This window comes from Balaenoptera physalus (assembly GCF_965194825.1).
Source record: "Balaenoptera physalus genome assembly, chromosome: 2".
Classification (NCBI taxonomy): Eukaryota; Metazoa; Chordata; class Mammalia; order Artiodactyla; family Balaenopteridae; genus Balaenoptera; species Balaenoptera physalus.
Window position 1 is genome coordinate 93,029,997 of NC_138883.1, and position 23,364 is coordinate 93,053,360.

The following is a 23,364-nucleotide window of genomic DNA, read 5'->3' on the forward strand; positions in this document are numbered from 1 at the left end:
AGTGCAGATATAGACCTAGTTTCTGAACCAGACCCTAACCTCAAACTTAAATCTGAACTTGTAAAGTAAGAAGACAGAATGATGTCCCATTCTCAAGATATTGGAGAAAAATCTATCTTTGGTCCCATGTAGGATCTTTTCCCCTAAGTCCATTCCAAGTTATTCCCCTGGTCAGTCCTCGTGTATTCTCCTACATATAATTTCTTACATTTTCTTTGCAAAAGAAGTGGAGGACAAAGTAACACATGAGTCAAGGAAGGGAAGTGAAAAACTAGCAAGAAACTTGGCGGGAAGGGAAAATTCCACCTCTGAAAAGAACTCTAGCCAGTGATATATCTCCTAACACTTAGAGAGGTCCCTATTTAATTTCAAGCCTGGAATCCTGAAAGCTAGATTTCTAATGCAAATTAAAGAAACAAGGAACTTGTCTGAACAGATAAGGAGGAAAAAAATTTTGTTGTTGTTGGGATTCCCGTTTGCCCAGGTGCCAGAAGTTATTTCAATTCTCTGCATTGCCCTTTTCTGGAAATACCCAGGCCAATACTTCCCTCTACTGCTTGGAAGCAATTCTACAACATAGCCAACCCGAATTATTTATACAAAATAGCATACCTGTTTCACAGGTGTAGAAACTGAGGCATAAGTGTTAAGCTGACTTTTGCAAAAGAAAGTTTAGTAATAGTTCAAGACTGTCTCACCTCTGTAGAACACCTATATGTAAATATAGACAAATTTACCTATTTGAATGTAAATCTTAACCAACTGTCTCTATTATGTGAAGATGTAAAGCTTGGCAAAAGGAAACCTTTGAATAGATTTAGAAGAAGAGAAGTGACAAGTTACTAAAATATGTATATACCTATGCCTGGGTTCTACTTCAGATTGATTACATCAGAACCGTTGTGGGTAGAACCTAGGCACTAAAATTCTCCAAGGAATTCTAATAACTACTAAACTACTAAAGTGTAATCCTAGCTAGTGGGATATTTGAAAGCAGTGAAGAAGGGAATTAGAATAATATCTGTTTTATTAAATTCATATAAAATTATTTCAATTGCTTATTTGATATAAACATGGAATAAATTCATATGCATTGATTATACCATGGTCTTAATTATTTTAAATTATACAAATATATGGAATAATCACAATTATTAGGCATAGAAACACAATTTAGGGATTTTTGGCAGATATTGGTGTTTTTATATTTTTACCACTTATAATTTAGCTGCCCAATTACATTTGGTTGCATTTGTTGAATAGCTACAGACAGAAGTTCAGCGTGTGAGTATCATCAGGTTCTGCGTGAGCCCCAAGTACTTATTAAGAGAGCTTTCTCAAGGGCAGAGTGGTTTTTAACCACTCAAAATCTCCTCTTTCCATTAGAGGGGCCATTCTACTAGTGTTCCCTCTGACTAGTTATGAAAATGGTTTCTCAAGAAACCAGAGACAGTGGTAGTACTGCAGCACCCAAAGGAATTCTGGCTGGGAGAAGGGTTTGGATTTATCATTGATGGGTTAAGAGCAGACCGTGAGCAACTGCCCTTCAAGTAGCCATGGTGATGTCAAAAACTTCTGTGGGTAGGACTGATACTGCCTTTATTCACTGGAGAAAAAAGAAAGCTTGAACCATTAGGACAATCACTCATATCGCCACCTGTGAGCCTGCTGCTGTATGCGGGAAAAATAACAGGCTATAAACACATGATTTACCTGCAAAAGCTTTAGAACTGCAATTTTAAGCCTTACAGACATAGCTCTATCTTTTATTTAAACAGCCTTTTGTTTCCATCCAAGAAACTATAAGCAATTCATAGACACAGTTGAACCCCAAGTTTCATAAGGGATATAATCTTGAGAAATATATGACTTAAAATCATGTAATTAAAAGCTTTGACATTATCTTAAATTAGTCTTGAAAGATAATCTATTCATATTTTATGAAGCAGAATATTTAAATACAAAATATCACAATAACATTAACAATCCTATTCAAATGTTTGCTATGAGTTATAATTTGGTAAAGCTACACATCAATAAACTGCTAATTAATTTTTTAATTTTACAAATGACACAAATGTTTTATCTTGTGGCTGGTCTTATCTGGCTTTACAGGTAAGCAGTGGAAGATATGCAGAACCTTGAAGAGGGAGGAAGGGGAAGTCTGGAGTGAGTGAGCCTGAGAAGGGTGCAAAGCTGGGATAGAAAGACCATTTATGGGGACAGATGAGAGGCTTAGAGAGAGAAGAGATCTTTAGTCTTAGACCCCCCCCCCACCCCAAATTCAAAAGTTGAAATTCTAATGCCCAATGTGCTGGCTATTCGTGGGTGGGGCCTTTGGGAGATGCTTAAATTGCGAAGGTGAAGCCCTCATGAATGAGATTAGTGTTCTTATAAAAGAGGCTCCAGAGAGATCCCTCACCCCTCCCACCACGTGAGGACAAAGTAAGTTGGTAGGTGCTGGCTATGAACCAGGAGGAGGGCCTCTCCTAGAACCCAACCATCTGGCACCTAGATCTTGGACTTGCCAATCTCCAGCACTAAGAGTAGATTTCTGTTGTTTGTAAACCACCGAGTCTGAGGTTTTTGTTATAGCAGCCTGCATGGACTAAGACAATGACCTTCAGTCTCCTCATCTGAAAGTAGTAAAAGATGATAATCACATGAAATCGTTTTAAGGGCTAAATTGAAATGATGCATAGAAAGTGATGAGCAAAGTTCATAGCAAGTACATAGAAAATGGTAACAACAATAATTTATATAATTATATATACCTGGTCTTCATTGAGTTGATTGAGAGAATAATTAACCATCATTCAAGAAATAAAGTTTTCTGTTACAAACTATAGTGCCTAGTACAAACAGGTGACAGTGTAAAGAGCAGGGCAACTACAAATCTACCTAGAATATGGACCCTACAACTTTTAATTGTCAGCTTATATTTGAGGTCACTGTATTCTCTGTCCATATCATGACTCTCCCAGTCTGCAGTCATGGGGGACTACTGTACATCAGGTTGCTTTTTAGAAATTTAACATAAATATTATTGAGGTGTTCCTCAGGTCTCCTCAAAGTAAATCTTTCACACAGTTTATAATACATACTTGATTCAGTCTTTGATAACAATATCTTCCAAATTTGGTGAAAATACATCTATCCATTTTCATAATTTGTGGTATTATGGAGGCAAAAATGTACTTTTATTGGCCTTAATTGAGAGTATTTTTATCTCCTAAATAACTCTGGACACCTATAACCCAGAGGGACTCAGGCTCCTGGGATTCCTCATTCTAAAATAAGATCCCAGAGAGGGCCTCCTTGTCTTATTCAAAGATTTCCTATCTAGTAGCCTGTTTAAGAGCTAGGGATTTGATAGTTTGATGTAGTTATCAAGATTGGGGAGAGATACAGGAAGGGGGTAAGAGGTGCCAAATCAAATTTCCCTATTTTTCAATTTTTCTTCTGGTTGGTATGTAACTCTCAGTACTTATGATAGAGGGGGTTTTTCTTTGGTAAGCATAGGGTGTATGTCTATGCCTCTCCATTGCTAAGTTTGGGAATCTGGAATGATAACCTCATGATAGAAATCCATGTAATGATCAGATCATTCTCTTGCTGTGGAAACACATGGTCTTAAAATGGTATTGTGGGAGGTAAGTTGTTAAAATAGGATGGACCAAAGTACAAAGACAATGATTGCCACATTGGAATATGGTCTTAGCTTGATAAGCAGTGGGGAATCGATGAAGGTTTTAGTGGTATTGGAGTCATGCTTTAATAAAATAATCTGACAGCACCATACAAAGAAATAGAAAATCAGAGAGGAGATTTATTGTACAATGGTTCCTATGGGAAGCCTTGAAGTTCTGATGCAGTATCTGCATCAGAAGGAGAGAGTTAACTCCTGCAGAAGTAAAACCTACTGGAAACTGACTAGAGGCCAAAGAGAGCCAAAGAAGGAAGCATGAGAAAGAGAGCAGGAAGATTAGGATGATTGCAAGGCTTCAACAGAAGTTGACCAGGAATAAGGTGCTGCAGTAAATAGAATTAAAAGATAGTAGTAAAAAAAAAAAAAAAAAAAAAAAGATAGTAGTTATAGTGGAAAGTGGGCTTGATTTTACACATTTTACACAGTTGGTTGAGGTGCTGAAGGCTGTTACAGAATTGATCAGGAAGCACTGGGAATGGAGCTTTGGAGCTGTGTAAGGAGGTCGAGACTATACAAATATACTTAAGGGTCATCTATTAGGGAGATACCTGCTACCAGGAAAACAGATTAATTTGCTGGGGGAACGAGTGTATATTTAAGGGAGAAAAGGAGTCAATGAAGAGAATCAGAAAACAATAATGACAGGAAAGTAGAAATTTCAGAAAGGAACCAAATAGCAGTGTCAAGGATGTGAGGTCAAAGAAAATGATCACTGGAATAAAAGAGGACCAAAGAAGAGGAGCCAAGGGTATAGATTTTGTTTGACACTGAAGGGAAGGAGGAAAAAAAATGAGGCATCAGCTTGGGGAAGTAACAAGTTTGAGAAAAGATGTTTTTCCTTTAAATTTTTTTTTTTTTAAGTGTGAAGAAGACAGTATAAAATTATGTTGAAAATGCAAGAATAAGGTAATGGTTTATGGAGCAAGAGATTAACAGAGGCAGCAAGAAATGGAATCAGACACAGAGAAGAAAGGATGAATTCTGGCAATGAATAGGGACCCTCTGTTTCACAGACAGAGACAGAAAAGATCACAAATGAGTGATTACTTGTGAAGCATAGGACAGAAAATTAAGGGAATTGTATCAGATCTGAGTTTATCTATTGAAAGTGTAGAGAAAGAACTAAGACTGGGATTGTGAGACAATGGAGAGTGTTTAAACCATTGCCTAGACTTTGGTTGATGCCAACTAGTGGTGAATAAAGGGACTGCAATATAGACATAATGGCCCAAGTGAGGAGAGACAGCAAAAAGGCTTTCTCAGTAGTTTTCAGTGGCCCAGAAGTCAAAACAGCCAAAGATCTTCTGGATTGGAGACCAGCAAGGTGGGAGGGTAGAAGGTCAAGTAGGCTAGACACCCTTGAATCATTCTGACTAGGATGCTGAATTTTCTGAAAGGGAATTCACGCTAAGAAGAAAGTAGGAAAACATGGGGAAACAACCAAACAAAAAACAGTAAAGTGAGGATTCAAGTACCAGAAAGGATGCTGAAGATAAACATCAGGTTTAGGTAAAGGGTAGGGACTTCTTATCAGAGGTGAACTAGGACCATTTCAAATATGATGAGATCTAAGGTGTTGACTGAGTCACTGGCTTCTGAGGTAGAATGAAAACATGAGTTTCTGGAGCTGAAAAACAGAGGAGTAAATACTAAATTTAGGGAGGATGGTGGGCTCCAAGTAGAGAGAGTCACGAAGAGTTAGGTTCTGAAGTCACTGAGGACATTGGGAAAGTGCTGATGAATCTTCAATGAAATAATGGAGAAGATGTTATAAATACACAAAGAGCAAACATTTAAAAAAATGTTCCTACCTTCATTGAGTGAATCAGTGGTTGGATGACCCCTAACAAGATAATACCAACACTTTCAAAGACTACAAAATATAGCTCAGGTCCAATCATGGAAATCATACACTTAGTCTTTGACCACCTAGAGAAAATATTGAATATGAAAGTATAATAAATTAGCTCCAGTGTTCCATTAGGATACATTAGCATCTGTAATCAGAAATCTAAAAAAGAAATTTAATGGAAAAATGGAGGTGAGTCCCTAGTGTTTTCATAATACTCCATTTCCTAGTGAACATTGTTTCTCTGTCCTTTGGAGAATTTCCTTTTGGTGACCAAGTGAAAAATGTCTCTATAAAAGAATTATTGATTAGTTTAACAATCTCATTAAATTTGATTAACCTTTTAAGAGCATTAGGTAGATCTTTAAACTATACCAAGCTGAGTAATACTTTTATGTTCAATGAAGGGCACCTTTTAAATACTTCAGAAATTTATGAGAATTGGGTACTTATAAGATTAAAGTTAACATTTAGAATTTTAAATATGCCATTCTTTCTGTACCTTACTTATTTTTTTATAGATTACTCAGAATTTAAAATAACTTGATAACTGTTTAATTTTTAAAATTATTCATGAAGAGAATGATACACCACACTAGGCTAAAGGAGAGACCAATAGAAACAGAAAAGTTAAAAAGAGTCCTAGGACCTTCCTTCTCTTTGTTTTTTACCTTTTCCAAATTCTACATCCTCTCATTTATGATTCACAGATTCATGAACAAGACCTAGTAAGAAGGGTTCTAACATAAATAGTAATGGATCTAGTAGGGAAAGGACTAAAATCAACCCTTCAGATGCAATAGCTAACCCCTCCATTTCTATATCCTCAGTTAGGAAAATAAGTTCTTAGGCTTCAGTACAGAGTTTACTCAACTCTGTGAAGTCTCAATTTACAACCAAGGCATTAACGTAGGCTTTGAGGGAGAATAGAACTTATCAGTAAATAGAAAATCAGGGACTTTTTCTTCCTTTTACTTTTCTTTCCTTTTCTAAAAAAATAATTTATAGTAAGGAACACTACCATCTCTCTGAATGGACAGTTGCAAGAATGGTTATTACTTGTTCAATTCCTTTAATCATGCAGTCATAAGAATCACTTCCAGTTTTTCTATTTCCCATTTAGAGCATATTTTTAAAATAAAAATGGTAAAGCAGCGGAAACTTAGTCCCTTATGTAGTTGACCTTTTAAAAATTCAGTATTTTTATTGACTGTCCATTGTATTTTCTTCCCCTGAGATTCTGGTATGATAATCAAAGCGTGGGAATAGTCAAACATTATTTCAAAACCCCAAAGCCAAATGCTTTTTCCACAAGGAACTGTATTACTCTTCCAACAGCTAACTGTGTTTATGGTCAAATGCAAATATAAATGCTATCAATCTAACAATGGCCTGCTATCACGTGTAGAATGATTCATCATTCAGTATAAAAATATAAAATCAGTCTATTATATATAACAGATTATATTTACATAATCTCCAGACTTTTTTATTGCACTCTGGGGATAAGAATAAAAATAAGGGAACAGAATCCAAGTATTTTTTTAAATTATAGTAGAAGATATTGCCAAATCCTTCAGCAGCTCTTTATCATGTAAAGTAAGTTAGAGTAACTATTCACTGGTCATATACATTGAAACTTCCTCAAATTATATATTAATAAATTATGTCCAAGATGCATAAAACTTAACAAAAAAACTTTTGAAGGCTGATTTTCAGTACACAAAGACTTCTGACATGTTCCCTATAACACTGCTTAGACATTTCTTCAGGGCATTTAAAACTCCTTTTGTGACTCTTCATCAGCTGTTTTATAGACAGCAGCAATGTCTATAATATACATTTTCACTTTTTGCATGGTTGAAGGAGTTCATGTGCTATATCCAATTTTAAGGTAGAGTGTAAGATTACATTTCTAGAATACAGAAAGCCATAGCCAACGAAACTGCACCATTGCTATTTATAGTAATTCCTACTATTTGCTGTTTGATGGACATTTGTGAATTGTAGAGAAGACGGTGCCAAGGTGATTATCAGGCCACTGTAATAACTAGTGGTGCATGTTGTCAGCTGAAGATAGGCCTAAACAAGCAGGCACTCAGGTACTCAATATACTTTGAAGTGAGCAGATTCTCTGCTTTTTGAAATGGAACTGACTTTGGAGAATATGTTACAGAAATATATGAAATACCATTCTGGCTGACTTTCTTTGTCTTACTGAAGCCTTCATGTTGCATAAGTTTGAGACTTGAACTTTCCATTGCAGATTTTACTCAAGTTGAAGTTTTGCAAACTACTCTCCATTTCCAACACCTTACCATGAATTTTACAAAGAACGCCAAGGCACTTTCAAACAAAAAGTCTAGGACAAGCTGAATAGTGGGATGACTGAGGATGAACTTTAGAGGAGGGTGGTCTGAGATCGAATCTTAACTGCTCTAAGATAAATTACTTGGTTTCTCTGAGCACCATTTCCTGAGCTTCAGTTTCCTCCCCTCTAAAGTGGGATCATTGTGTTTTCTACCTCCCAGGGATACACATTGAGGAATAAATGAAACAATACACACAAAGCAGGTAATAGAGTCTCTGGCAAATAGAAAACACTCAGAACTGTTATGTAGTATACTTATGAACTCACATACATATGTAGGCCATTTCTGTAAACTATTGTTTAGCTTGTTGACTGATTCCCTATCAAGGGTCTCTGTGAATGTTGGGGTATGTTTGGCTCCAATGCCCAGCATTGGTAACTGCTTGAGATATATCATAATGTAATTTTCTAGCTAAGATATTGTGCTAGTATGACTTTTCAATTCTAAAGAGAACCCTCCACATCTGACCCTGGTGATGCTTTTACTTGCCAGCAAAAAGACAAGATGAAAAGACCAAGAGGTTAGTGTTGCTAACAAAGTGTCACATAGCATGTTTCTCTGTGTTGCTAACAAAGTGTCACATAGCATGTTTCTTTGTGTTGCTAACAAAGTCTCAAATAGCATGTTTCTCTGGCAGAGGTATGTTTTCAGGAAGCATAGTTTTCCCCACATAAGTACCAAACTCTGAGAATGGGCCATTGTTCACCTGTGCCTTCTGTTGATGTGTCCACCACCCCCATTACAGAATGGCAAGCATGAGGGATGGGAACCTCTTATGGAGTACTGGGCTTCCATGGGCGTTTTGAGAGTCTGATTGAGGTGGTTGATTCTTATATTAATTCAATTCCTGTTCTGCAGCCAATTGTTTTTGATTTGAAATCCAAATGTGTTTCTTTCCAAGCTCAGCCTTTAAGGTTGGATGCAGGAGTAAGTTCTTAGTTTCTTTTCTTGCTCCCCCTTCTCAAAGGACCTTGGTAATGGATATGGAAGAATTTAATACCCTGAGGGCTGTTCAAAGAGCCTTACCTGGCAAATATCTAAACCAAAGTTGGGAACAAGACAACCATAAAAAATATATGTAAAACATTGATTCTTTTTTTTCTTTTTAAATGTTCATTGTGAACTTTTTGTAACATGGTGTTTTCCCACTCAAGGGACACCAGTTAAAGTTATGCCAGTGTTTTCATCATAAAACCCCTAGTATCCAAGCATTGAACGCCACCTACAAAAACATACGTGGACATGGGGTATGATATTCCAAACTTAAGATCTGAGTATATTTTTTAAATGCACTTAAAGTAAGTATTTCCAGAGTTTTTTTAAAGCTTAAAAGAAACAAACACACATTCAGGTTCTCAAGTAGTTTTTCAAAGCATCTTTATATACTGCTTGGAAAGGTATACAAATATAGGGAGAACAGTGTAATAAATACACACATTTTAAAGTCCTGGCTAAAGATCAAATGTTCAGAGAGTTGCAACAAGCGAGCACTTTGTACATTTGCCTCAGAAATGTGTACTTCCTTCCCTCGTGGAGTGGAACTGGGAGAGAACTTTTTAAGTATTAATCACAGTTTTATGTTTGCTCCCTTTGCCAGGAATTATAGACACAATCCTGTATTTCGATACTGTGGCTCCCTGGGATCTTATAGAAAACACTTCTGTTTTTTTTTTTTTTTTTTTTTTTTTACCTCTATCCTAATTCCAGTCAAATTTAGTTTACCTGGTTTTCCATCTAACTTGGATTTTTCTCTTTCGTTCTGGGTAACGTCATGTAACAGTATTTGAATTGGACATTTCTAATTAGGATCCTCTTATGCTTCTGCAGCCAAAGTTACTCACGTGTTTCCTTACATTAAGATGACCTGCCTTTACTGCCATCATAGACACTAATTGGAAAGTTATCGTGTTCTTGAATTTCCACATCTTGCATATCATGACAGAATCTAAAACTCTGAAGCCTAATACTCAGTACTTATGATCAAGATCCATCCTTTTATAAAGGTAATAACTAACTCTAATAGAAAGAACTAGAACCCAAATGCATGAATGTATGAATTAATGCAACCACTGGGTTTACTTGTTTTAACTGCTTTCTGCTCCAGGGAGGGACAAACCACTGCCACGTAAATGAGGAACAACTAGAGCACTGACCAAAGACAAGATGAATTATATAGAATGAGATTCTTTGGCAGAAATTAGTAATTAAGGTCGTTTTGAAATGGAATCACACGTACTCATGTATTTAGGTATGTACACCCATACATATGTGTGTATATACACATACATATACATGTATATAAACCTCAAATGGACAGACTTAATTAGATTAATTCTAGTGTTTACTTATAAGATTATTGGTTTCTGCATGGCCCTCTTTTATCTTATTTCTGTTAAAAATATAATAAACTCACTACCAATTCAAGAACTAAAAACATTATCATTCACTTAGATCTATTAATGAGCACCTCTTTATTCCTTTCCTCTCCTAAGAAGTAAACAATATCTTGAATTTCGTGTTTATAGTTTCCTTACTTTTTAAAGAATATAGTTTTAAAATCACATATATGTCATAAATAATGTATTGCTTAGTCGTATCGTATTGTAGTTTTGCCTAATTCTGAGTTTTGTGATAAGGATATCATATCATATAGGCTTCTGGGACTTGCTTTTTTCATTCCATGTCATGTTACTAAGAGTCAGCTGTGTAATCTGTAACTCTAGTTTATATTTTGTTATTTCCATATAATATTCCATTGTGAGAATATATCACAAGTTATTTATCTAGTCTCTTGTCAGAGTCTCGTGTGAAAAGACATCTTAGATGTTTCTAATAGTGGACTTATTTGAGAAGGGGGGGATGGTGGGAAGATCAAGGAAATTTTATTATTTTACTGCTGAAAAATTATTGTATATGCCTCCTGATGGTGCAAATGTGTAAGTGTTAACTCCTATGTATGTATGTATGTATGCATGTATATATAATTGCTAGGTCATAGGGTATGTGAATGTTCAACTTTATGAGATAATGCCCAATTATTTCCAAAGTGGTTGCTTTGGTTTCCACATCCACTAGCAATTTTAAAGAGACTTCACTGAACCATATCTTCTCCAGCACTTGATTTTGTCAGATTTCTCCGATTTTTTTCAAGTTTAAAGGGTGTAAAATGGTATTGCAAGTTTGCATTTCTGATTACTAATTAATTGAGCATATCTTCATATGTTTATTAACCAAATATATTTATTCTTCTCTAAAATGCCTATTGAGGTTTTTTTAAATCCATTTTTTGTTTCATTTGTTTTCCTTATTTGCCTCTTGAAGTATTTTATAAACTCTGAATACTAATACTTTGTCAATTATATGTTTTACAAATATCACCTCACAAGTCTGTGGCTTTGCAATTTTTTAAGTGTCTTTTAGAGAATAGAAGTTTTTAATTTAACAAAGTTGTATTTATCAATCATTTCTCTTATGAATAAATTTTATAAATTAAATGCATACTGAGCACTCACTGTGAACATGGGTTATGACAGGCCCTGGGGATACAAAAATAAAAACAAAAATAATCCTTTCCCTCAAGCATCTCAAAGTCTAGTGAGAAAGACAAACAGGTAAATGATTACAAAACAGTGTTGAAACCTGCTGTAATAGAGACATTAAAAACTTACTGAGGACAGTTAAGGAAGTTTCATAGAAGCTGAGGAAATATTTCAGCTACTGCTTAACAAATGTAGGAAAGAAATTTTTTATCGACATATGCAAAGGCCCACTGACATAGGAACCCATCATGAGAAACTGCAGGTAAGATCAAACCCAATATGGCAGTTGGTAAGAGTGAAGAAAAGACAGGCATTAAAGACTGCAATCCCCCGAGGTCCCACGCTAACAGCCAATGTGTTATAAAGGAATATAAGCTTACAAATGCAGGAACATTTTTGTGTGTTTCCTATTCCCTGTTGTATGCCTGGGACTTCGAACAATTTTGATATATAATGAAGACTTTCAATAGACATTTGTTGAATATCTGAGTGAATAAATAAAAAGATAAAGGAAGTAATGCATGTCAGTGTCTGGGGCTGCCATAACAAAGTACCACAAACTTGGGCTTAAAAAAAGAGTTTTTTCTCTCACTGCTCGAGACTAGAAGTCTAAAATCAAGATGTTGGCAGGATTGTGCACCCTCCAAAGACTAGACTCCAGGGGAGAATCATTTCTCAGCTCTTCCAGCTCCTGGTAGCTGCAGGTCTTCCTTGACTTGTGGCAGCATAACCTCAACCTCTGCTTCCATCTTCACATGGCCTTTCTCCCCTGTTCTCTTCTTCTTATAAGAACATTTGTCATTGGACTTAGGGCCCACCCAAGTAATCCAGGATGATCCCGTTTTGAGATTCTTCATGTAATTACATCTGCACAGACCTTTCTTTCAAATGAAGTCATAGTCACAGGTATCTGGGGTTAGGACAGGGGACACGGATATATCTTTTTTGGGTCCACAGTTTAACCCACTACAGAATATCACTTGCATGCTGAAAATCTTTCAGTGACTACTGCTTTAGAGTAAAATATTATTTCTTTTAGATACCGTATAGGACCCCTGTCTGTATATCTGTCTTTACCTCACTCGCTCCCCTGCTTCACTTACTGTGCTCCAACAAAGGCCTTCTAGAATTTCATCCAGGCCATGCTTTCTCAAGCTCAGGCTCTTTGCACATTGGTGCTTCTGCTGTGGCTGCTCTTCCTTATACTCTTCCTCTAGCTAACTCTGTCTCTTCCTCAGATCTCAGGCCTTCTTCTCTGATCCTCAAATAAAAATTATCCTACTATTGCCCTATACAATTAATTTCTGCAAAGTTGCATTAATTAAAACTGTGTCTTCAGAAAAAGAAGAGTAGATAAATATCTCATAGTACTATGCAATCCCATGCAGTTGTTTGAAAAAAATAAGGTCTGATTATACACTAATATGAAAAGATCTCCAAGAGTGTTAAATGACAAAGGCAAGTTGAAATCATATGTATAGCATGATCACATTTATATTAATAAAAAGAACAAAATTGGATATGTCTATATAGCTTCTTGTATATATACGGAAACACATAAGGAAACCAGAATAATATCTCCCAATTTTTGACAGTTGGGAGGAAGGCAGGGGGGGAGTAATGGGAGGGAAAAAAAAAAAAGGTCTTCCAGGTTTCCTCTAGATGTTTCTGTACTCCTTCAACCATGTGCAAACAGAATACTATGTATTACTTATATAACAAAAATAGTAATGACAGAAACAAAAAAAGTAAAAAAAAATAGTATGATTGATTGAGAAATGTACAAATAGATCAGTAGGACAGAATAGAAAGGCTAGAAACAGTTGCACACATATCAGAGATTTAGTATTTAGTATACGTAGGCTCTCAAATCAGCCATGAAAGGATGAGCTCTTCAGTAAATGGTACTGAGGCAAGTGACTGGTAATTTTGTGGTGGTGGCTTTTGGGGGAGGCAGATAAGAGATTCCTGCCTCTAACCAGTCACCAAAACTCAGATGAAGGAAAAAGCTAAATACAGAAAGTAAAATTATGAGAAATACTAGAAAAATATACAAGATTTTTTTGTGACATGGAAAAGTCTCCAATATATAATGCCAAGTAAAGAAAATTATAAAACAATACATATATTATAATCCAATTTATGTTTTTAAGAAAGTCATAAACATACACATACATGTATAGACATATCTACTTGTGTGCATTTGTACACATACATATATACATACACAAATAGGCACATGTCTATGCACAGATTTGTGTATAAATGTATATATTTACATGTATTAGAAATGCGTGGACATAGACCTAGAAAAACAAAAACTAATTTTTACAGCAGTGACCTCTTTAGAGGAGTGGGGTTTGGAGGCAGGAGCATCTATAGCTTTTACTTCATCAGTAATCATTTTCTCAACTTTCCTTTAGGGAACTATTCTTCTCCCTCTCTTCTAAGGTTCTTATGGGGATGCCAATTGCAGTACAGATTGTCTTGCACAGGGATTGGTAAAGATGGTCTTATGATTTAAGAGGACCCAATCAGGGTCCTTCCCTGAAATTTTATAAATGGACAGTGTGAAAGGAAAGCATTCTCTTTTTTCTAGGGCCACTACCAGTATAAGCACGATTAACCTCCAGCTAGCTAAAGACATGTTCCCAATCTCTGCCTTCCTGAGCTAGGAGGAAATGAGAGAAGACAGGAAAGACGAAAAGGGAAAGAAGCTGATCATTTGAGTCTTTGCATCTAGTTGTTTACTGACTGCTTATGCCTTAAGGCCAGCCCATCTCTGGATCTCCCAGTTATGTAACCAATAAATTCCTTAATTTGATTTGGCATTTTTCACTCCCAACAGAAGGTCTTGGCTAATCTAGGCACTTACATTTTGACTCTATATATTTGTATTGTTCGATTGTCTTTAAAAAGAGAAGGTATTAATGTGTTACTTGCATAAAAATGTCACACTTTGATTTAAATATCTATTTGTATATTTGTTTAATATTTTTTTGCCTATTAGATTTGAGGGCAAGGACCACTGTAAAAACAGGGTCCATGACTGCTATTTAGTAGTTGCTCAATGAATATTTAACTGAAAATAATGGTGTATTATGGGAATGTCAAATTGCATATATGACTCGACTGCAGGATGCTTGGGAAATGGCAGGGCTAATAAAGGAGATAAACATATAGGGACAAATCATGAAGGGTGTTTTAAGCCATTCATAGTCAACAGTAGTATAGGTTTAGCATTGGTGTCATCAATTAAATTTCTGGTCTAAATTCTTCTCCCTATAAAATATGCAAACTCAGTTATAGTTTTCCAATGCCAAGAATTCATTAAAATATAATTATACTCTCCCATGTCTTTGACCAGGTGGAGAAGCTGGTTTCAGCAGGGTGCATATGAGGCCAAGATAACAGATGTGAGTCTTTGGTAGGCCTGTTTTCTTCATTGTAATGCATTTCCAGCTGTCTGGCAAACTTGCACTGGAGCTCATGATGGGAATGGGTGAAGGGTGTTTCAGAGTGGATGCAGATCCACTAGAAAGAGCTCAAAACATTTTGGGTTGTTGGGGCATATCAACATCTTCATCTTCCTTAACAGAACACAACTTTACATATAGGAGACCTTTTCCAACACTACTGTCTCGCCAGCAGAATCAACATCAAAAGTGCAATCTTCATAAAATCTATGCAAGTTCTTTCATTGTTGTTCTTGCCTGTGGTGCACATCTGTTTATTTTCTTGACTTCAGTTGCACATTACAAAATCACTCAGTACACGGATGGAAAATATTAGTGGGAACACTGACTGCAGCTGTCCTTTGCATAGCCTGATACTGTTTGCAACTCTGCCTTGTATACTTCTTTTAATGCTTTAACTAAAAATGAGTTCTTAGCCCTGGTCATTAAGTATCAACAATCCCATTTTCTCACTAGCCATAACGATGAACTTTAGCAGACTTTGGCTTGTATTAGATTCTTTGGATATTTAACCATCACTCTCTTACCTGGCCCTACTGCCCTATTTTAGTTCACTACAAAGCAGAGTTTTGGCAATCCTGTTCTTTCATTATCTAAACGAACACAGTCCAGTAATGTGGACTTGCAATAAACAGTGCTGTTGGCCCTGTGGACTGAATCTTTCTGGCTCCTTTTGGAAAACAATATTGCCTTCTCCTATTACGTTAACTGTGTCTGATGAAAGAGCTCATCATTGGGTGCACTGTAGAGAGCAGTGCTACATGTCTGGGCTACATGAAATATGGACCTGACTACGATGCTACTATGGCTCAGTGCTGTGCTTATCTGCCACTCTCAGGACAGATTTACAGACTAGCCCGCTTGGGTTTTCTCCATGTGACACCAGTTCTGGACCCTGGTCAAGCTAACCCAACTGAATGACATCATTCTAGAAAGCTGGATAGATAATAAAATTGAGCCTGACAAAACTCTTAGGGTTAAATATTGTATGACTCTCTTTGGTATAGGTTTAATTGTAATTAAGCCAGCGTATTTTATTCTCTGTACAAAATGTTTTACTATGTATTTGTTCCTGGTGACCTTCATTTTTTTTTTTCTTGAGGGGTATGGTTATGTCTCTATCTAATTGTGTTCATTTTGTGTTTATTCCTTCTTCCAACGTATTAGTCACTTCTCCAAAATTAGACCATGCTAGATACCATAGGAAACATGGATGTGACCCCCAAAAATGCTGGTCGGTTTCATTCAATGTGACTCATTACCTTAATGTGGATCTAGAAATATTGATCTCTCTTGTGCTTGTTTTGCAGGTCTGAGTGACTCAGATTTTGACCACATAGTTAATCTCATTCAGTTTAGTTATGGTGATAAAGATATGGCATTTATATCATCTAAGAGCATGATGAATCTCTACCTCCTATAACATAAAAGCCATATCCATACAAATTCCAAGTTGGTGTGTTCTCTAGGCTGAATATTCATAAGTATTCATAGATAACTACATTATCCTAAGATTTGTGTATCCAGTGTGATATACTACAACCATCCCTGTAGTCTTTGAGGAATAAATAGAAAAGGCTTAATAAATAAGTTTTCTAATCAGAGTCAGGATTTATCCCACAGGAAATCACATGACATTCTCTTCTCCCTTCCCCACAACTGTACAACTTGAAACTGCTCTTTGAATTGACAATGATAGGATTTAGATTGTATTTTTATTTATTGTTGACTGTAAGGAATGAGGAATAGAATTAAAAAATATAAATAGTATAAGAGAGATATAAATGGTATAGGTTTTGCTTCCTTCTTGAATGCTATTATGAATTCATATGTTACATGGGGTCTTAAACCTGATTGGATTCCATCATTTCCATGCCTGAATATCCATGGCTTGAATGACTCTGACAAGGGAATAAAATATTAGATTCATCAACTAACTGGTAGTAGTATTTCATATGCTTCTGAAGAACTCTAATGATATCAGAAATGAAATAAACAATAAGGATCCTGAGTTGCTGTGTAGACATTGCAACAAAATATTTAATTAAAACCAAAAGTATCCATGCATCACCCCTCTCGATGGAAGGGATGTAATGATGTTACATAGGATGTGTCCCGAAAGTACCACAGAAGTATCCCTGCATTACTACTAATGGGGCAGGAATTTCAATAGTGTTACACACAGGAAATGTCCCTGAAGGGCTGTTGATGGGGAAGGGATATTTAATAGTGCTACACAGGAAGTACCTCTACACTGCAACTGCTGAGACAATGTCAAAGCACTGCACGATGGGGAATGTTTTCAGCTTGGTGCCAGGCAAAAGATGACTCTTACTGCCAAAAAGAGACTGAAAATACCCTTCCTGCTGCCAGAGTGTGCTTAGGATGCTCCAAAATGCAGAGAAAATGCTGATTGTGCCAAAAAGAATGTAAAGAGGAGGGAGCCCTCCTACATGAGAAGAGTTGCAGGGCCAAGCAAATAAACCAGAGTCATTTATGAGGCTAACATGTAAAGCAGGCAGCCAGCATTTTGGTGACCTAAACAAAAATCCCTGCAAAGTTTAATGTGAAGTGAACTTTAAGCTTCTGTGGATTGGAAGCCTAGAACTATCAGTAAGGACCCTGAAATAAGAAACCCACATCCATGTATAAGGAAACAAGGCAGGGCATTTGTAGCAAACCAAAGAGGCTCCAAAAAACAGGAACAACAAAAGAAGAGAAGAGTTCAAACTAAGCCAGCATAGATATCATCCTTCTTTCATGAGAGTTGAGAGATTTTAACAAATCCTTACTGAGAAGGGCATGAAGATGGAAATCTCAACACCACTGTTCTTGATGGTCATTCTATAGTAAAGGTAGTCTCATGGTAACTGAATAGTGAAATACATTTAGTTCCCATTCCAAAGAGTAGATTTAATCCCTCAACAAATCCTTCCATGGTCCTCAAAAACTCCTGGGTTTAAAATCTCCTCCAGGTATTGCAATTGATAGAAATTTAAATAGACTCTATCTGACTATTACAGTTAAGACTCTGGTGGACAAAATCAGGCAATCTGCCCTCACCATCCTTTGCAACATAAATTTATCCATGAAAGCAACATGGAAAATGCAACAGGCCAAATGTTCCACTCTATTCAGTCACTGGAGGTTACCTGGACTTTCTTTTCGTGGAAGGCAACAATATTAGTATGAGTCAAGACATTCAATCTCTTGTCTCCTAAAAAGCCCTAGCACACATTTCTGTAGCCTGAAGGGTCTATGGCCAGTGAGTCTCTACGATCAGAGGTTAGAAAGTAATTGTTAACATTTCTTAAGTCGTATGGAGTTGACCTAACAAATATTCTGACAGTAGGACAAATGGTGAGGCTAAATGAATGACTCCTCATTCCCTCGGTACCCTCTGAATTCCTGATCATTCTTATGCTGCTATACATTTTTCTTTCTTTTACTAAATTTAGCATCTTCTTATAAGCTACATGATTATTTATTGTATCTATTATAGTTTGTTTGTCCCCCCTTATTGTTGGAATTGATGCCCCAGGCTTGTTCACTGATGCATCTCTACACCCAAAAATGTATCTGGTACACAGTAATTACTCAAAATATATTTATTAAAAGTGTTGAATGAATAAATATTATCAACCTCAATATTATATCTCATCCTCTTTGTAAGCCATTTTTATCTAGTTAATTACATTCACATGGACCTAAACCTAATGGATTAATAAATATCTCCTTTTCTTATCAAAACAAGAACTCTTCCCATATTTCTCTATTACATTCTTAGAACAACTCTTTGTAGTCCCTTAGGTTACTACACTTTCGTTCATTTCCTGTTCCTCATTTTTCCTCATCCTCTTTGTTCATGTCATCCTGTTAGCATATCCTACATATTCCTGTTAGCATTCCTACATAATGGCCCCAGTTATGTCATTTCCACATATTATACCATAGTCTAAAACAGGAATACCATTTAGGCGTCATCTAGCTTGCCAACTTAAATTGCTTGGGAGAGGCTTCCCAGAGAGCTGTGTTGAGAAGGATTCTGATGCCATTCTGAAAGTGTTCTGCTTTGGAATATGCATGCCTGTCATGGAGCAGGTAATGATGGCATATAACCCCTGGTCTAAGCTGTCATCAGCTCATACACTTAATGTAGCAAACTCCTTCATAGTGCCCAAGTTTTAGGTCTTTCCTCTGTAATATCTTTACTATAAAAGTTTTAAACCAATCTTCCTAAAAAATATTTTACCATGTTTCTGTCCCCTCACTCAATAATTTATAATGGTCCCTGTTGTCATCAAGTCATACCTTTAAATTAAATTCTAGACTTATCACTTACTGAACCCCCCATTCTCAGAGATTTAATAATTTTCGATTTACCTACCCAGAATCCTTGCTCTAGCCATAGGATCTGCCTGTTTCCTTGCATGTCTTGCTTGGCACTGTCCAAGTCTACTTACACCATACTGCATGCTGCACCTAAAACGGTTGTTCCCCCTTTCCTTACCAAATACTTCCCTCATCTCTCAGAAAAATGACTTCTTCTAGGCAGTTTTCTATAATTAACCATACCTGACAGGTCACACCTCTACCTCTCCTCGGGACTCCTACAATGAGTTTTACTTTCTTTTTTTTTTTTGACATGATTTTGTACATAAACACATACCTATATCTTAAACAGGCAGGGATGAACTATACATAGCATGTACCTGTGGTTCCTTCCTAGCACTAGGGTCAGGGTTTAGCGTTAAGAGGGAAATAGCCCACAGTGATTACAGACTAAGCCATACCACTTTCCCCTCTTGCTCGGAGCACTGCAGACATACTCAGTAATGGAGCTCAATGGATTTGCAAGTTGGAAGTAACTGGGGTTGGCAGTGGCCCAACTTCAGGGCCAGGTGTCTGGAAATTACAGTGGTTGTGGGTTAAAGGAGACTTGTATCCATCATTCTCAGATTCTTGGAAATAGTCATAGCCAGGCTGAGAAAAAGAACCATGGGAAATGTCCCAGTACAAATAATTGGAGCTCAGGTGTCTAAAAAAGCTTAAGAGTTTAAAACACTTGCTCCTTTCTAGAATCCATCCAAACTCTTTTCAAATCTGCCAAAGGTACTTACCCTCTTCATGCACTTGAGTACAGAGTTATTACTTTGTAGCTGTAAATGAGCCCAGCTGTGGAGTTCAAGATGACAAATCCCAAGCTGAACATAATGTTAGAACCTGAAAACTGGCAGTGTCTTGTGGCTGTTCACCTCAAAAAGGGCTCTCTACTCTTTTCTAAAGTACCCTCATCTACTGTCTCCAGCCTTATCATGAAAGCTTCATGGATTTGAGCCCTAAAAGAGTCATTCGGAAAGTACTGAGCACCTACAATATAATAGCTACGATGCTCAAGGCTCAGGTAATTTAATACTAGATAATTCCTTGGGGGGATTTTGAGTCTAATAGTGAAGACAGGCCTATAATTAGATAATTTCATTTTGATGATCTAGATCTAAGATGAAAATATGAATAAAAGACAAAGAAAAAACACAAAAGAGCACTTGAACAAGCCTTGAAGGTTTAAGAAGGACTTTCTGCAAGAGGTGTATTCAAACTGGGTCTTCCTAATTAAGCAGAAATTCACTAGGTGGAGGAAGGTAGCAGGGTTGGGGGAAGTGTGTTTATTTAGGTTATTAGGTTTTCATTATGAGGATACAATGAGAAGTAGGACAAAGGTCTACTTTGTCCTCCACAAGAATGTTAGTGTTATTATGGACATGGCTGTATCTAGAAATAAATAAATACAAGCTAAAATGCTACAAATAAGAACCTTGGGAGGCAGACCGGGGTGGGGGATTAGGTAAGGGTGTGTCATTAGTGTGACATGTGAGGTAGGTCTTGAAATAAAGACAGAATTGCAGGGTGGAAAAATAGTTGGGGTAGCATAAGCCAGGGAATGGAGGTGAGAAAGCTCAAGGAATGTATAGGACACATGAAGAGTGTTATTTAAATTGAAATTTAGGATGTCTGAAGGAGAGTAATAGGGGATCAGTTACAAAAGGCAAGTTGGGCCCAGCTTGTGGGTAATTGTGACTGTCAGGATAAGGTGACCGGACTTTGTCATGTAGACCTCGGAGGACCATTGAAGGTGTTTGAGTGGGAGAGCAACATGATCAGAGTTACCCATTAGATAGGAGAAACCCATTACACAGGAGAAGTACATCAAATACATTGGAGATAGGGAGAGATGGAATTAAGGAATATGCTTTGAAAGCATTGCTTTCCTCTAGGTGAGAAATAACAAAGAACATGGACCATGCAGTCACAATGATAAGAAAATAATGAATTTAAGAAATGTTGCAGTATTGCATTGGTCTCTAGATGGGTGTGTTAATTTAGGGAGGCAGGGGTCCTCTTCTTATCCCTGCACTCCTCTGACTGCAAATGGCCCCTAGATCTACTATACAGCAATTATTCAATTAATAATAAAAGAGCTTCTGATTTACTCATCCCAAAGGTCGGTTTCCAAGTTGCTACTTTACAATTTCAACTTATTTTACACAGACATAATAGAAATCAGATTCCCCCCACCTCTTCTGAGACAACCTCACAGAGTTGTTCTGATGAGATAAGAATAAAGTGTGTAGTACCTAAAAGATACCTGATACGTACGCATTTATTAGTACTGTTAGCGGAGTTCTTGTGTCAGTGGCTACGTATAGGATTCATAAAAGGCCAGTCTCAATAACTGAGATAGGGTTCTTAGCATCATGCCTGCCCCTCACTTAACTTGGCATACAGAAAAAGGTTGGGGATGGAGACGATGGATGGGCAATTCAGGACACTCCGACTCATCAAATGACACTCAGCTCTGTACTGAGCATGGCAGAACACCAGGAAGATTCCTAGGATAAGTTTGGTCCCCCAAGAGCTTATAACCCATTTGGCAATATAAAATTAATATATGCATGAAGTGACTTTTGACCAAGACCAATCAGGGCTGAAGAATGTGGTTCAGATTTTGAAGCACAAAGACTGATGGAGAAGAAAGTTCATCATTCTTTGTTTGCCATCTGCTGTAGTCAATCTTTGCCAAAGCTCTGATAAAGCCACCCTCATTCACAAAGGCTGTTTTGGTTCTAGCTCCCTTCCTTCCATCCCACACTACTCCAGTATATTGCCCTTGGCCCTTGGCTTTTCCGTTAACAGACTCCACGGTGGCTTCACAGAGGTCTGATATCAGTCCGATCCTCCTGGTAGCATCACTCTTTCTTTATGATATTTGTGGGACTTAAAGATGAACCAGACAGACAAGAACTTTAAACTCTGTTATTGCCCTTTCTTGACACTTCCAACAAGTTAATTGTCTGTTTGCCTTCCTGTAATTACTTTAATTACATGCCATTACTGACCGTTAATAAATGCAAGTGTGTTTGAGTTTTCACAAATCTTACTTTTCTTACTCTCTGCAGAACTCCATCAAAGCTTTCACATGTGGTCAAAATTGAAAGTGAGGCAACTAATAAGCACATTCACATTTAACCTTTGGGGCTAAAGTGAAAAATAAAGAATAATTCATGAATGGGCTAACTGTTTTTACCCCGCTTCTGACACTGGCCAGCATTCTTTCTATAGTGGTTACATATATATGCAGTGTGCTCATTTATAAGATAGCAAAAGTTAAAAGGGGTTGAGAAGTAAAAGCTGCCTAATTGCTGCTATTATCCCAACTCAAGGAGAGAACTGCTGGGTGATATTATGAGGATCGAAAAACCACTGAAGATTTTATTGATGGAACACTTTTGCCCTAACTTCAAGCCACAGAAAATGAAGGTCATAATTTCAGTTTCATGAGCACCTGATTGGGCATTTACATCGAAAGAGCTGAACTAAGAGGAGACTAAGACAATATTCTCTCTGCCACAGTTTACTAGATTACATCACAGTATCTAGTACAAAAACAGTTTCTCTAGTTTTGTCTTTTGGTCAGCTTTACCAATGAAGCCAAGTGCAAGCTTGAGAAAAATGAAATGTGTAGAGAACGGTTAGTTAGATTCTCCTCACTGCATCATTCCATACACACACAAAAATCATTAGTAAAAATACTGAATTCTGTGACTGTTTAGATACTTCCAGCATAATTCGCTTGCTTATTAAAGCATTAAATAGACTAAATTTTTTCATAATGATAGCAATATGCTCTTCTCCAAATATAAAATGATGATGTTAATCCCTAATTACTGCAATTTGTGATTTGAGTGTTTTTCTTGTGGTGAAAATGGGTTATGCCAGGTCATTCGTGATCTTTCTGTGCTTGTAGACTAATGGCAACACTTGAGAGGAGGCTGGCCAGGGCTGATGAGCCTGTGGTCTCTCTGTAGCTATGGAAAAGCAATTTAAATGTGTTATCTATCCAGGTGAACTCAAAAAGGTG